This window comes from Panulirus ornatus, chromosome 36 (genome assembly GCF_036320965.1).
Source record: "Panulirus ornatus isolate Po-2019 chromosome 36, ASM3632096v1, whole genome shotgun sequence".
NCBI classification, from domain to species: Eukaryota; Metazoa; Arthropoda; class Malacostraca; order Decapoda; family Palinuridae; genus Panulirus; species Panulirus ornatus.
The window spans coordinates 3,395,635-3,412,233 of record NC_092259.1 but is presented as its reverse complement, the minus strand read 5'-3'; the positions used below and the strand labels follow the sequence as shown (position 1 = coordinate 3,412,233).

At 41.1% G+C, this 16,599-nt stretch overlaps 1 protein-coding gene across 2 annotated transcripts in view; it reads left to right on the top strand.

Annotated features, from left to right (window-relative positions):
- Positions 1 to 3,467: 3,467 nt before the first annotated feature.
- The window catches only part of LOC139760259 (opioid-binding protein/cell adhesion molecule-like), a 249,044-nt gene continuing 235,912 nt past the window's right edge, over positions 3,468 to 16,599 (top strand). The window contains exon 1 of one of the 2 annotated variants that reach the window (XM_071683195.1): positions 3,468 to 3,736. The gene's annotated coding sequence lies outside the window, so the exon portion shown is untranslated. The remainder of the gene's footprint in view (positions 3,737 to 16,599) is intronic. The other variant, XM_071683194.1, reaches the window with a different exon arrangement.

Here is a 16,599-nt window from a genome sequence, read left to right as displayed (position 1 = left end):
TAACAATGTGCTATAAAGAACCAACAGCATCCACCCACAACTGCCAACTTCAGGGTTAATGTAAGGTTAAGTGAGGTCATTCAATTTACATAAATTAAGATTCCGGAAGCCACTATCCTCATTTTATATCAGGCAGACATGTATAGAACAGGAAGGGCTTGAGTGTAAGCTACTCTGTAAGTCTACAAGTCCATGCAATCAGCGCGTGTAATCACCTCTATTGGTACTGTATGTGGAGGGAGTTTTACGCTCGTGGGCCCCCTTCCCCCCCTCATTTCTTGATATTTCTACTTTCATTCAAGTTTTCTTATCATCTTTATCTCATCCGTAAATACTGTATTCTCATTCAGTTTATTCAATGCGGGTTCGACCCCCCTGGCTGGCTCGTGCAGAATCATGGTCATTAACGCTGACCGCAATAACATGGCTGCGCGCGCGCGCGCGCGCGTGTGTGTGTGTGTGTGTGTGTGTGTGTGTGTGTGTGTGTGTGGAAGGGACCTCCCTCCCCCCCCCCCCTCTCTCTCTCTCTCTCTCTCTCTCTCTCTCTCTCTCTCTCTCTCTCTCTCTCTCTCTCCAATTCGTCCTGCTGGCCAACAGCTGTCCTGTACATAACCCTGACATTTATGTAAATAAATGTTGTCAGAAGGCATTCGCCTGTGAGAGGTTATTACGACGGCTGCCCGGCATATATATGAGCACGGCTATTTAGCCGATCCCCCCCCCCCCCCCCCCCCCCCCACAGCGACTAACCCCAGCCAGCGATTTAGCGAATCAAGGACTTTCCCAAGTAATCCACTTCGATATTGAGTGGATGATAATCATAGTCATACTACAAAGACAAAAAAGAAACTCAGTGACGCCTCTGTCTAAGGCCCCGAAGCAAATACTTTTTTGACATATTTGTCAAAAAATGAATTGTGTTATTCGCAAGTATCATGCTATTTTCTAGACGTGGATTATCATTGACTTTAGGACGAATCAGTCATTATACATAATTAGATTCTATATATAAAACATGAGTCATAATACATAATTAGATTCTATATATAAAACATGAGTCATAATACATAATTAGATTCTATATATAAAACATGAGTCATAATACAAAATTAGATTCTATGTATAAAACATGAGTCATAATACATAATTAGATTCTATATATAAAACATGAGTCATAATACATAATTAGATTCTATATATAAAGCATGAGTCATAATACATAATCAGATTCTATATATAAAACATAGATAATATACATATATGACGTACATATCTCCCTGGTTCATTTAAGACCGAGGCAGTCCTGTGTATAGAACGTACAAAAACGAATATGTTCGAAACACAGACAATGTGACCCTCCAAACCTGCAACTTCTGCTAAATTTCTCCTTTATCAATACGCACAACACACGTCACTGAGCCGAAATACCTGCCACGCGCACCCGGTGTCAAGACCAACAGTAAGAATTTTCCGCGTAATATAACGAAGGGGCTCTGCCAATAGCGTCCGTCAGGGCACATTAAACCCCCGGGGAAGAGGAGGGAGGGCGTCAAAGAGAACAGGCCTAAAATCGATCCGTCTGAACGCCTGACCATCTGTCAGGAGGTCTGGTGTGGCCCGGGCGAGCGACCGACCCACTCACGCGGTCGTACAAGGGGAGGGACACACACACACACACACACACACATACATACACACACACACACACACATACACACACACACACACACACACACACACATACATACACACGTACACGTAATGCCAGCAGTGATGCCAGACAAAGGACTTCTAAACCGTCAGACGACAATGGATGTAGCCATAGCCTCCACACAAGCCCCCACCCAAACCTGCCCCTCCACACACACACACACACACACACACACACACACACACACACACACACACAACCCTCCTTAACTGTGGGCTTTTGTTGGGAAAGTCCCCCCGCCCTTATGGGGAGGTGTTACATAAATTAACAGGAGAGAATTAAAAAGGAGGCTGAAAGGGAAGCGAGTTAAAAAGAATATGGGATGAGGGTTGACAGGATATTGTCGTCCGGGTATAGGTGCCATGATTTCCGGATTAGTAAGGTAGGGGAGCCGGTTTTATCCCCAAGCTTATCCGGTTGCTGAGTAGGCAGCTGAGAGGCTGGGATCGTATACCCATTAAGAGCTGCAGTTTCTGTCTCTTATGACGCCAGGAAATGTCAAGTCAGGTTTTTAGGAATGTTTATGTGTTGAGTTTGGGAGACACTGTTACACACGTGAGGTTAGATAATACATAGATATATGAGTAGGTTACCAAGAAACTCTATCTATCTATCTATCTATCTATATATCATCTATCTATCTACACACACACATATATATATATATATACGTTGGAGGATCTAGTCACAAACAAAAGTGCACATGAAGGCCGGGCCTTAAATGAAATATGTAGAGGTTAATAAAGAATCAAGAGACAAAGGAAAGCCTTTATGAATTTTGGAGGAAGTGAATAGCCTGTCTTTTAAAAAGTGTCAGGTCATAGCTATTGTGAAAGAGGGGTGGAGAGTTCCAAAGCTTCAAGGTGTAGGGAAAGAAACAGTTATCAAAACGGCCTACCCTACAGTGAGGCGGCAGCTTGCCGAGTACTGCGTGGTCTAGGTAGAGAAGGTGGCACACAAGCAGCCAGCTCTCGCGAGCACAAAGCAAAGTAATGCCTATGGAAGAGGGTGAGTGAACCAACATGGAGGATCGTGGCAACCTGGTTGAGTTTTGGAATAGGCTTGGTAGAGTTTATAAGTCAGACCCGCTTGGAACTCAACCCTGTCAAGTAAGGTCGTAGAGCTACAGCCACACCAGATGTGAGAGCAGTACGCCAGACAATGACGGATGAAAGGAAAGTAGTTATATATATATATATATATATATATATATATATATATATATATATATATATATATATATATATATATACATAATATGATGTAACAGGAGGCAGGGCGAACAACGCTTGGCATTCGTCGCAAGAAAACGAAAACCTGTAGTTACGAAGAAATTCGTGTGACCTACTTGTTGTTTGGTGGTGTATGGGGGGGAGAGAGAGAGAGAGAGAGAGAGAGAGAGAGAGAGAGAGAGAGAGAGAGAGAGAGAGAGAGAGAGAGAGAGAGAGAGAGACCAGATTAGAGAGAGGGAGAGAGAGAGAGGAGAGCCACTCCACCTCCGAACTCTAGCCAAGTATGGCGCTGCCGTGTTAAGCAGACAAATCTCTAAACCTTACTCCTTATCCTGCCTCCTCCCACGCACTCTCCCTCCCTCCCTCAACCCCCTGCCTTGGCACTGACAACGCCTCAGAAGACAAACACTGCGCCATAAAAAGTGCGCATGTCCATCACAGAATGATCGGTTGGACTCCCGTGTGCTCGCTAGCTAGAGCCCTCTTCACAGGAGGCCAGGAGCAGAAGCGCCGAGCGTTGCGATAGTTAAAGGAGGTTCAGAGGCGAGCAGACCTCAGTGCGCGCGTAGCCGTGGTGAGAGAGAGTACGAACTCTCTCTCATTCTCTTTCCCCTCACTCGCTCCGTAGTGAGGACGCGTTCCCCCCCCGCCCGCCCCATTTGGACATATGTGATGTGGGACACTTTCTACATGCTGTGGGTGTATGTGTATGTGACTCTGATATACCACAGGAACTAGATTTTAATGCGAATGAGAATATATTAATATGCACTGCATTTTATAGGCGGAAATGGTAAGGAACCACATTCTTATATATTTTTCTCTTATCGGAAGTGTTTTTTTGTTTTTATAAATGTATGCTCTTTTTGTGTGAAGCAAAATTTTGTTCAATAAGAAATTCGTTTTTTTTTTTTTTTATTTTACTGTTGGAAGAAAAGCAATTTAAACTTTTGCATGATATTTTTGTTTCTTGAGACGAGTGGAATGGAACGAATGACCCCGTGGTCCAGATGTGCCGCCGATATGCGTGGAAACTTTCCCCCAGCGTTTACGAGGGGCGGCAGGGTGGTGGGTGTCGCTGTGGGCAGGGGAAAGGTGTAATTACAGTCTAGTTTCCTTGTATGATGTTGTCATCAGTGACTGTCAATAGCAAGACGTCATCAAGATACGCCAAACACACACACGGTGAAGACACTTTGATGTCCGATCGTATAACTTCGTGTGGTCGTAGATAAACATGAAGAGACAATGGAGAGGTACAGCAAGACAAAGATTTTGTTTTGAAATCGTAATATATATATATATATATATATATATATATATATATATATATATATATATATATATATATATATATATATATATATATATATATATATATATGTATATATATATATATATATATATATATATATATATATATATATATATATATATATATATATATATATATATATATATATATATATCTTTTTTTCCTTCATGAGTTATTGCCGGTATTAGAAACAAGTATCACTTCTCAAAGATTTTTTTTGTTGAATTTCTGCTTCAAGAATCAAAAATGCATAATGTGACGAGTGTGTGTGTGTGTGTGTGTGTGTGTGTGTGGAAGGAGGGAGGGGGAGGGGTTTCTTACCATATGGCCTCCTGTGGGAAAGAATATCATACATATGTATGTAAATGAAATAATTGATTGTATGATAAAAAATACTGATATCAAACGTATTTCGTTTTTTCTATTTCTTTTTCTTTTTATTTTTTCCGCTTCTACCTTCGGCCGCAGACAGACAGACTCTTGTGTGTATACAGGATCTCTCCGGTGTGACTCCAAGATACGACCTGCTCATGCTGACGTAAACTGCTGATCTGAGAATAAGGGTGACTGTTCTGTGAAGGCTGTTTGGAGGCCTGTGTGTTGAAGAACACTCGTAGAGAGGAATTCTAAAAGTGGTGCTTCGAAAAGCGATGAATGTAATGTGTCATACTAAGACACGTTTCTCAAACGAGGTTTAACGAGGTGATCAACGCACTGAAGTATTTTTGATGTTTCAACGGATCTGCGAATAAGTAAAATACATTCTTTTTTTTTTTTACAATTACGAAAAGGAGGATTTGAACTTTGTGAAGCCATTTGACACTTTTGATAATACTGCGAAAAACAGGATTTGAACTTCGTGAAAACATTTGACACTAATGTGTAAACTTAAACTAAGTGGAAAGATTTGAGAATTAAGACTTCGCTATTGAAATTACCCAGGAATGATTACAATGTTAATTACTTCTAACCCGTTACTTCGGAATTACCCAGAAATGATTACAATATCAATTACTTCTAACCCGTTACTTCAGGATCGTTCCGCTGAAATGGAAATTTTAAGCCAATGATAATCTGAAATGGTAAAAAAAAGGAATCATGGCAGCTCCACACAGCTACTTGAGTCAGCTGGTCATTGTGGGCTTTGGGTCTGTCAACTGCCAGGGGTCAGTAAGGTTCGTCATCACCTAGCAACATCCACCAACCGAAACCTCTATTAACATCTTCATCAGACGTTAAGGATCTCTGTACACTCTCACTGTGTATGTGGCCCCGCGTGTGACCGTTACTTTGTGATGCAATCTGGTTGAATATCAGTGAACCACGGACTTCCATTACTGATTAATCTTCCAATGTGTCTTTGAGTTATAACTTAAAACACACACACACACACACACACACACACACACACACACACACACACACACACACACTAACACACACACACACACACACATAATGCTACATCAAATAGAAGACAGGAATAAACACGCCTACAGAATCATTGTTACTGGTATAGATAGTTTGCAATAACTACGGTGATAAAGTAACTGATTTATACGTATCTGCGACATATCTATTCTTTTTTTTTTTTAAATCAGGCATAAGAGATATCAGCAATTATCTTTTTGAAAATTGAATTTACATCATGCTCGATCAATTTGGATACATGTCGTGGTGATGTACTTGCTAATGATTCGATGAAAGTATTTTTGAACGATAACTTTGGAGTCTGAAGTTTGGCGTGGGATAAAATTCAGATGGGAAAAAAGAGAAAGAAATTACGGATATTGCGTTCTATCTCAGAGCATAAAGTGTCTGCTTGAAATGTTAATCAAAGTATAAATATTAACAACTGTAATTTACATAGTATACTGTATTTTTCAAGCTTATATCGTAAATTACAAAGTATACTGTATCTTTCAAGCTAGTATACTGTATTTTTCAAGTTAATATCGTAAATTACAGGGTATACTGTATCTTTCAAGCTAGTATACTGTATTTTTCAAGCTTGTATCGTAAATTACAGAGTATACTGTATCTTTCAAGCTAGTATACTGTATTTTTCAAGTTAATATCGTAAATTACAGGGTATACTGTATCTTTCAAGCTAGTATACTGTATTTTTCAAGTTAATATCGTAAATTACAGGGTATAATGTATCTTTCAAGCTAGTATACTGTAATTTTCAAGCTTGTATCGTAAATTACAGAGTATTCTGTATCTTTGAAAATGGTATTGTCTTAAACCCTAGAAGTCAATGCCATATATGCAAAGAGTATAGTCTTAGAATTATGCAGAACACATGAAGAAGGTGTTCTAGATTTTTCAATTGTTGGTTTTTATAACTTGACGTTGACGGACTTAATGACGCTTCGCGGTCGATAGGACCAGAACCCAACCAACCAACGAACCAACTCTGGTAGACACAGATCTGTCTACCAGGAAACAGTTATTAACTGTAAGTGTAATAATTTCAACCAAATAGAAAAGAAAATTGTCTATAAGTCAAGCTATGGCTTAGAAATTGAGGGTCTCAGAGTTCAAGAAATTGGCTTCTGAAAATTACCTTCTGACACGGTGTCGATCATAATGTCTTAACAGACGAGCTGTAGATAAATGAAGTGTGTCTTGTGTATGGTTTATGGAGAGGCCGCGTACGACGAAGCTGTTCGTATACTCGCAAGGGAAATCAAACCTGTTTCATCTCTTATACAGTTGTGTCGATAACAGAAACAATAGACACGTTTAACGTCACAGGAAATACAGAAATGATATTATCTTTTTTTTAATGTTTCATCCCGCAATGAAGTTAGAGATGACAATAGTGTCCTTGTCTAGTTTCGCGACCCCGGTCTTCAAGTGCTCCCTGTTCGGTTTCGCAACCGAAAACAGAAACGACAGACGGATCTTCAGTGACACAAGGAAACACACACACACACACACACACACACACACACACACACAAACACAAACAAACAAACACACACAAGCAAGCATACAAAGACAAACTGCTTTACTTGTTATTCTTGTGAGCTGGACGAGACTGGAAACAGGATATTCTAATTTGTGGTAATGACTCACACATTACAGTCGCTGTAAGTTGACTTGGCCATGAGGAAACTCCATCATGTCTAGTTATCACACATGTATATATTCGAGTACCATTAATCCCCTTGACGGGTAACTGGTAGAGTTTATTGACTGCAATATGAGGCGCATGACGGTGTGCTGATTGTCGACATCGTGAATATGTTAATAAAACATTATATATATATATATATATATATATATATATATATATATATATATATATATATATATATATATATATATATATATACATCCCGTGCTAGCAAGGTAGCGTTAAGAACAGAGGACTGGGCCTTTGATGGCTCCATTCTCTGTTCCTTCTCTTGGAAAATTAAAAAAAACGAGAGGGGAGGATTTCCAGCCACCCGCTCCCTCCCCTTTTAGTCGCCTTTTACGACACGCAGGGAATACGTGGGAAATATATATACATATATATATATATATATATATATTATTTATTTATTTTATTATACTTTGTCGCTGTCTCCCGCGTTTGCGAGGTAGCGCAAGGAAACAGACGAAAGAAATGGCCCAACCCCCCCATACACATGTATATACATAGGTCCACACACGCAAATATACATACCTACACAGCTTTCCATGGCTTACCCCAGACGCTTCACATGCCTTGATTCAATCCACTGACAGCACGTCAACCCCGGTATACCACATCGCTCCAATTCACTCTATTCCTTGCCCTCCTTTCACCCTCCTGCATGTTCAGGCCCCGATCACACAAAATCTTTTTCACTCCATCTTTCCACCTCCAATTTGGTCTCCCTCTTCTCCTTGTTCCCTCCACCTCCGACACATATATCCTCTTGGTCAATCTTTCCCCACTCATCCTCTCCATGTGCCCAAACCACTTCAAAACACCCTCTTCTGCTCTCTCAACCACGCTCTTTTTATTTCCACACATCTCTCTTACCCTTACGTTACTCACTCGATCAAACCACCTCACACCACACATTGTCCTCAAACATCTCATATATATATATATATATATATATATATAAATATATATATATATATATATATATATATATATATATATATATATATATTTAATTCTCTTTATATGTCGTTTCTAGATTATAAGCCTCTAGGAATTACTTTAAACACCTACAATAAGTAATATCAAACCCAATCATCAAAAAAGAGAATCAGACCAGAGATACAGAGAATGCAACATGGGGTCAAAAATAATCGCGATAATTCGCTGCCGTAGATTAGACCAGAACAGACGCGTTTTTTTTTCTATACATGGACTGGTTGACTCTTACAATCCCCAAGCCACGACACGTGGCCTTATTTTGGCAGATTAATTCAATTAAAGCGAGCGGATGTAGGCGGCGGGAGCTGGGGTGCCTCCATAGCAACCAAACTGACTGTCTCTTGTGTCGATGGAGAGGAAAAGGAGGATCATTTATCATCATATGGGATGATCTTATTGCCTCTCTCTCTCTCTCTCTCTCTCTCTCTCTCTCTCTCTCTCTCTCTCTCTCTCTCTCTCTCTCCTGTCCGTCTGTCCGTTTCTCCTACATCATCTCTGTCTCCATGTCATTGTCTGTCTCTGTCTGTCTGTCCCCCCCCCCCCCTCTCTCTCTCTCTCTCTCTCTCTCTCTCTCTCTCTCTCTCTCTCTCTCTCTCTCTCTCTCTCTCTCCTTTCTTTCATTTTTGCTTTCTCTTTGTTTCTGTCTTTCCTTCCCTTTTTCTTTCTTCCTTTCTTTCTTTCCTTCTGGCGGCGTCAGTCCCTATCTGTCCATGTTGACCACCGTCCTACAACACACCACACACACACAGGCGACGTACTATGGCAGTCGTGGCTGAGGGCCGATGTGAGGCATTGATAGAGGAATGGGGGTCTTGCAGACTCCGAGGCCGCGCTACACTCAGTAGCAGGGAAAGGAGATTTCTTTGGTGTCTGAAGGTCTTCGACCAATTTTACTCCGATGAGACAACCTCACCGGAGGTGACTTTTTCCACTCGCGGTGTAACCACAAGCAGGAGGAGACCGGTAACACCAGGAGACTAGATTCTGATGCCAGGTACCCAATATATCGACCAGTACACATGGAAGGATGAACGGCTGGGTTGACTGTGGACCAAGTACCGCAACCAGGATTCTAAAATATGCTTGCGACCCCGCTACACCACGGTTAGGAGGCAACAAAAAGAAAAAAAAAAGAAATGAGTAAAAAAATGGAACGTACAAGAGAGAGAGAGAGAGAGAGAGAGAGAGAGAGAGAGAGAGAGAGAGAGAGAGAGAGAGAGAGAGAGAGAGAGAAGGGAGGGAAATACAGTGATATGAAAAGGATAGAGTAATGATGAGATAAGAAAGGATTGATAGGAAAGATAAAGGGCTGAACCTGGGGAGGAGTTAGAGGGCGTGAAGAGAGGTCAAGAAGATGAGGAATGATATGGGAAAGGTGGAAGAGAGAAGTGGGGGAAGGGATAGACTAGAGTATGGAGTGACCTGGTTGGTGGGTTGACTGTGGAGATGTGAGGGTGGGGTGGGTGAGTGGGTGGGTGGGTTGATGGTGATCGTCTCGTCAACTACAAGTAAGGATGCGTTGAGCGGTTGATTAATGGTTGGTGTGGGGGGGTGGAGTGGAGTGGGGTGGGATGGAGTGGGGTGGAGTGGGGTGGGGTGGGGTGGGATGGAGTGGAGTGGGGTGGAGGTTGGGTGGAGATGGGGGGAAAGTGATTGATGGCTCTTCCTCCTCCAGCCTCTCTTAATGTTGTTCCTTCCTATCTTCCCTGTGTGCCCTTTCTTTATCCTCAGTTCCTCCTCCTCTCTAATAACAACAACAACAACAACAACAACAACAATAATAATAATAATAATAATAATAATAATAATAATAATAATAATGATAATAATAATAATAATAATGATAATAATAATAATAATAATAATAATAATAATAATGATAATGATAATAATAATAATAATAATAATAATGATAATAATAATAATAATAATAATAATAATGATAATAATAATAATAATAATAATAATAATAATAATAATAATAATAATAATAATGATAATAATAATAATAATAATGATAATAATAATAATAATGATAATAATAATAATAATAATAATAATAATAATAATAATAATAATAATAATAATAATAATAATGATAATAATAATAATAATAATAATAATAATAATAATAATAATAATAATAATAATAATAATGAAAATAACAATAATAACAATAAAAATAATAATAATAATATTAATAATAATAATAATAATAATAATAATAATAATAATAATAATAATAATTCCTGACGTAAGTAGACTGAATTATAATAATACCTTTGGATTTATAATATCAAAAATCGTCGCTGTTATTCCCTGCAGTTCATTAGCACGAGGTAGTTATGCAAATGTTAGGCCATAATGACCTCTGACGTGTCTCCTGGCTCTGTCGTTAACTCCTTCAGCACGACAGTACGACCCATGAGCATCCGACGGTACGACCCTCGAGCACGACGGCACAACCCTTGCGCACGACTGCGCGACGCATGAATGCGTCGGTACGACCCTTGGGTATGATGACCTGGTCATTAACATGACCCTTAAGGGCCTAGTATAGAAAGGCTCGGCTATCATGCACAAGGGTCGTACCGTCGTGCACAAGGGCCGCACCGTCGTGCACAAGGGTCGTACCGTCGTGCACAAGGGCCGTACCGTCGTGCACAAGGGTCGTACCGTCGTGCACAAGGGCCGTACCGTCGTGCACAAGGGTCGCACCGTCGTGCACAAGGGTCGTACCGTCGTGCACAAGGGCCGTCTCGTCATGCTCAAGGATCGTCCCGTCGTGCACAAGTGTCGTACCGTCGTGCACAAGGGTCGTACCGTTGTGCTCATCGGTCGTACCGTCGTGCACAAGGGTCGCACCGTCGTGCACAGGGGTCGTACCGTCGTGCTCAAGAGCCATACCGTCGTGCTCAAGGCTACACAACATGAAGTTACAAGTTAGAATCATGAAGTTAGAATCACGTAACTTCACTGTACTGTTATGTTCATTTCCACAAGATATTTTCACAATTATTGTTCTTGTCTACGGTATAGTACGCTCTCTTCACTATAGTACAGTGATCATTATACAGTTGGAGTCATTACTGATAATGTTGACCTTATGATAATAGCGTTTCGTTGTAACATACGGCTTTTTAAATGTGTATGATTTATATGAAATATTCATAGACACTCCCAATGATATTTCACTCGCATCTCTCTGTCTCTCTTTCTCGCTCTGATCCCTTCGAGGGTGCGCTCCATGCAGAATCAGGGTAAGGTGGACTCCATTTTAGGGCGGCAACGTCTTCCAAGATGCTGTTCTCCTTTCCAAGTGAGGATATTCCCTCAAAGGCTCACTCCTATGTTCTTAACGCTACCTTGCTAACGCGGGAAGTGGCAAATAGTAAAAAAAAAAAAGTATATATATATATATATATATATATATATATATATATATATATATATATATATATATATATATATATATAAATCTGCATATACTGTTTCGAGAATCCTCGGATACAAACAGACAGACGTCTTGCACAAAGTTATCAGAGAGGAATTTAAGGGAAAAATCACACAAGATATGATTGCTCTGATTCACCTGCCAAGAGCAACAAGGACGTCCAGCACCATTTTGTGGCACACATACACACGACCACACTCTAATTTGTCTCCTATTATCCCCTATAACGAGGGGCATTGTGACTACATGGAGTTCTTGTCTCTTCCGCCCAGCCAGACCGACAACTAAGGACTGAAGATTGGTAATGGTTTTGATCAGTAAAATATAGGGACGGATGGGTGAATTATCTTCAGCAGAGCAGATGATTGTTTCTGAGAGGGACGTGGCTTTTGCTGACGTAATGATGGTATTTGAATCTAGCTTTATTATAGTCGTCCTTCGAGGCAAACGAGAGAAAGCGACCCACTTTGTCCTTTTCCGTTCTCCGTATTTCATCATGGTAATTTGCCTTTTACTGGTTTTAAGATAATCTGGTTTAACACTGCATATATAATATTAACTACAGTATTCTCTCTTACTGTAAATCATTTGTAGAGATTATATTCTATAAAACATAAAAACTTTATAAATGAATCTCTGCGAATATTTTAAAATCACTGAACTACCTTTGAATTAAGGTAAATCAAACTTTTACACCTACGATTCGTTTGAACAGAAAATAAATACTTTGATTTTTAAACTGCCACATGTTGCACATGTTGCAACGGTTGCAAACTGATATAGACAAGCTGATGGAATGAGCACACAGGTGGTAAATCAATTTCAGTATCAATAAGTGTAAAGTGTTACAGAAAAATTCGAGAGGGTAAGCTACGGTTTGCTTTCTCTTGAGCCACGTAACATAAATAAGGAACAAGACTATGTATGGTGGAATACTCTCAGGAAACTTACAGCCAAGTAAGCATAAAAAAGCAATTAAAAAAAAGGAAGATAATTCTATGCTTCTTAGATAGGGCATTCGACTTCAAGAAACTAGTCTTCGTTCTTTGCAAGTCACTCTCATGCCCTCATCTTGAGGGCTGTGTTCAGTTTTTGGTCGACCTACTTGAAAATAGACACAGGCAGGATGGAGACATACAACGGTGAGCTATGAAGATGACTCCCGGACTGAGAAATATATGCAGTGAGAGACCACTAGACGACCTGAATTTAAATAGCTAAAAAAAAGAGAAGTTTAAAAAAAATTAGTGACGTGATGAAGGTATTTATAATAATCGAAGACTTTGATAATTCGATCTAAACAGTTATTTGTCTGATTTGACATGAGGCAATAAATATAAACTCTCGTTGGTGAAAGTTTCACTTCGAATGAGGCAAGGGAAGCACTTTTCCATGGAGAGAATGGTTAACGAACGAATTGATTTACCAATTAGTGTAGTCGAGAGAAACACCACTGATATGTTGAGGAAAAGGCGTGAGTAATGCTTCGCTTTAAGACTCGCGTCTGGCATTAGTTGCGCCTTCCCTGTTATACCTAATGATCACACGTACTTCTCCTTCAGTCTTTCTGTTCTTACTCCCGTCGTCTCTGTGTTTCTGATCTCTCCTACTACCACACACACACACACACACACACACACACCTACGTAAGGTTCCAGCTGTCTGTATTCCTTTTGTACCTGCGGTGAATATCTATAATGCGTGGACGGATCTTCAAACATGTCTTAGAATTTGAAAGAGGTGGTGTCAGGTGTCCATCCTCCTCCTACGCATTGAAAGAGGATGATTCTATTTTTTTTTTTTTTTTCAAATTCAAACAAAACCAGTTCGGTTCGGTTGTCAAAAATCATCCCGTAATAACTTCCTGTCGGAGGAAATGTTTAGGAGAGAGAGAGAGAGAGAGAGAGAGAGAGAGAGAGAGAGAGAGAGAGAGAGAGAGAGAGAGAGAGAGAGAGAGAGAGAGAGACAATGACGCCCAAGAGAGACAGTGAAAGATGTCGAGGAGATATTGAACGACACGGAGGAAGAGAGTGAATGACGTTGAGGTGATAGTACATGACGTAGTATCTTTATGTATCAATGAAAGAGACACAGATCTTCTTTACAAAAGAAAAAAAAAAAGAAAATGATTTTCAGGAGTGTCACGACTGATATCATTCTTCACTTCATCAAACATCTATTAAGTTCCTTTGTTGTTCAACAAGTGACTCAATTAATCTCTCAAGTTCATCGGCTGTCTATCGAGTCCATCAACTATGCATCGAACACATCAACAATGTATTAAGCTCATGAATGATCATCTCGGAGTCACAGTGATTTTCCTCAATCAGTTTGTTAACATTTCGTTGGACGTAGATTACGTCAAGGGTCGTACCGACGTCTACAGTATATCAATCTTACGTTGTCTTCATTATATCAATCCTCAACCTTCTAATTCCCGACATGTGACGCTGACTTACGACACAACATCACAAAAATCGTAGTGATGGGAGAATCTATGATAGCTTCTTGACCACAACGGTACGACCCTTGATCACGACGATGCGACCCTTGATCACGACGGTACAACCCTTGATCACGACGGTGCGACCCTTGATCACGACGGTACGACCCTTGATCACGACGGTACGACCCTTGATCTTGACGCTACGACACTTGAGTACGAAGGTACAAACACTGAACACGTACGGCACGGTCTTTGAGCACAAGGGCACTACACTTTAACCTGAACCTTAAGGGTCAGGCCAAAGGCCAAGCTAACATCACCAAGGCTCGTTCCGTCGAGCTCAAGAGTTTTAAAGGACTTAGGTGATGGAGCAGGTGGCTATGGGCCGTCTGAAGATATAAGGCGGCCCTTGCCAAGGCTACGGCCTGGCGAATCCTCAGCACCACCCATCTGTGAGGAGGAGGAGGAGGAGGAGGAGGAGCCTTAAGACTTAAGGCCGGGTGAGATATACACCAATAACCATTGGCCCTCTCACTGTTGAATACTGATGAACCTGCCATTCTTCCTTGCTTACTTGGCTTGCTTGATTACTTGGCTTGCTTGCTTACGTGGCTTGCTTGCTTACTTGGCTTGCTTGCTTACTTGGCTTGCTTGCTTACTTGGCTTGCTTGCTTACTTGGCTTGCTTGATTACTTGGCTTGCTTGCTTACTTGGCTTGCTTGCTTACTTGGCTTGCTTGATTACTTGGCTTGCTTGATTACTTGGCTTGCTTGCTTACTTGGCTTGCTTGCTTACGTGGCTTGCTTGCTTGCTGAACAGAGGGGAGGTTGATTTGAAACCCCTTGATCACGAGGGTACGACCCTCCTTTGAAGACGATGGTGAAGCCCCTGAACACGAAGGTACGACCATTTGAGTACGACGGTACGATTCTTGAGAATGACGGTACGACCTCTCTCTCTCTCTCTCTCTCTCTCTCTCTCTCTCTCTCTCTCTCTCTCTCTCTCTCTCACACACACACACACACACACACAGAGTCCAAAACCAAGTCATTAAAAACTTCCTACAATCCATAAATATTCATTAACGTGAATGAATATCCAGTGACAAAATGTATGAAAACCATTGTTCATTATAATCTCTCTTAAGAAGACCGTAACCTACATTAGAAACTTAAATAAACCCAAAATTTGCGAAATTACTCCAAAAAAAAGAAAAGATTCTTTCCCGTTTTTGCCGAAAGGAAACATAAAATTAGACGATGGAAGTGAAAGAAATTGGGGTAATGGGAATTAATGAGAACAAATGGGGGATTTCCACGAAGTTCTGAGTTTGAGGATTTTAAGCTGAAGTTTACCTTGGGAAGACAAGCGAATTCTTTATTCTCTGTCATGGGTATGGGGAACCAGAGTTTGGTGGGGGGAGGTGGTTTGAAATAGTACTGAGGTACAATGGTACTTGAGTTCATCATAACAAGTGTACGACGGGTTAATGGTTAAGAATAATGGGAGAAAATGAGTTAAAGTCCTTGAGCAAGACGGTACGACCCTTGAGCAAGACGGTACGATCCTTGAGCAGGACGGTACGATCCTTGAGCAAGACGGTACGACCCTTGATCAAGACGGTACGATCCTTGATCAAGACGGTACGGGCCTTGAACAAGACGGTACGATCCTTGATAAAGACGGTACGATCCTTGAGCGCGACGGTACGACCCTTAAGCATGACGGTACGACCCTTGAGCAAGACGGTACGATCCTTGAGCACGACGGTACGATCCTTGAGCAAGACGGTACGACCCTTGATCAAGACGGTACGACCCTTGAGCAAGACGGAACGACCCTTGAGCAAGACAATACGACCCTTGATCAAGACGATACGACCCTTGAGCAAGACGGTACGACCCTTGAACAAGACGGTACTACCCTTGAGCAAGACGGTACGACCCTTGAACAAGACGGTACGACCCTTGAACAAGACGGTACGACTCTTGAGCACAACACTGTGATCCCGTTGTACGCAAGCACGATTCGAGAGCACGCATGACGCGACCCTTGGCTTTATCTTTCTTCACCTGCCCCTGACCGCCTCCACCAGATGACAGAGGTCAGTCTCTTAACACGGGAGCACTGGGGGTGAATACGACTGGACGACCTTCATGTTGCAGGAGAATCAAGAATGGTTAACAGCAAGATGAATACGTGAGCAAATCTCTGAAGATGTATAAGAAGGGAAAGTGGCACGAGAGTCATCTCTCTCTGTCTCTCTCTCTCCGTGTTTCTCTGTCTGTCTGTCT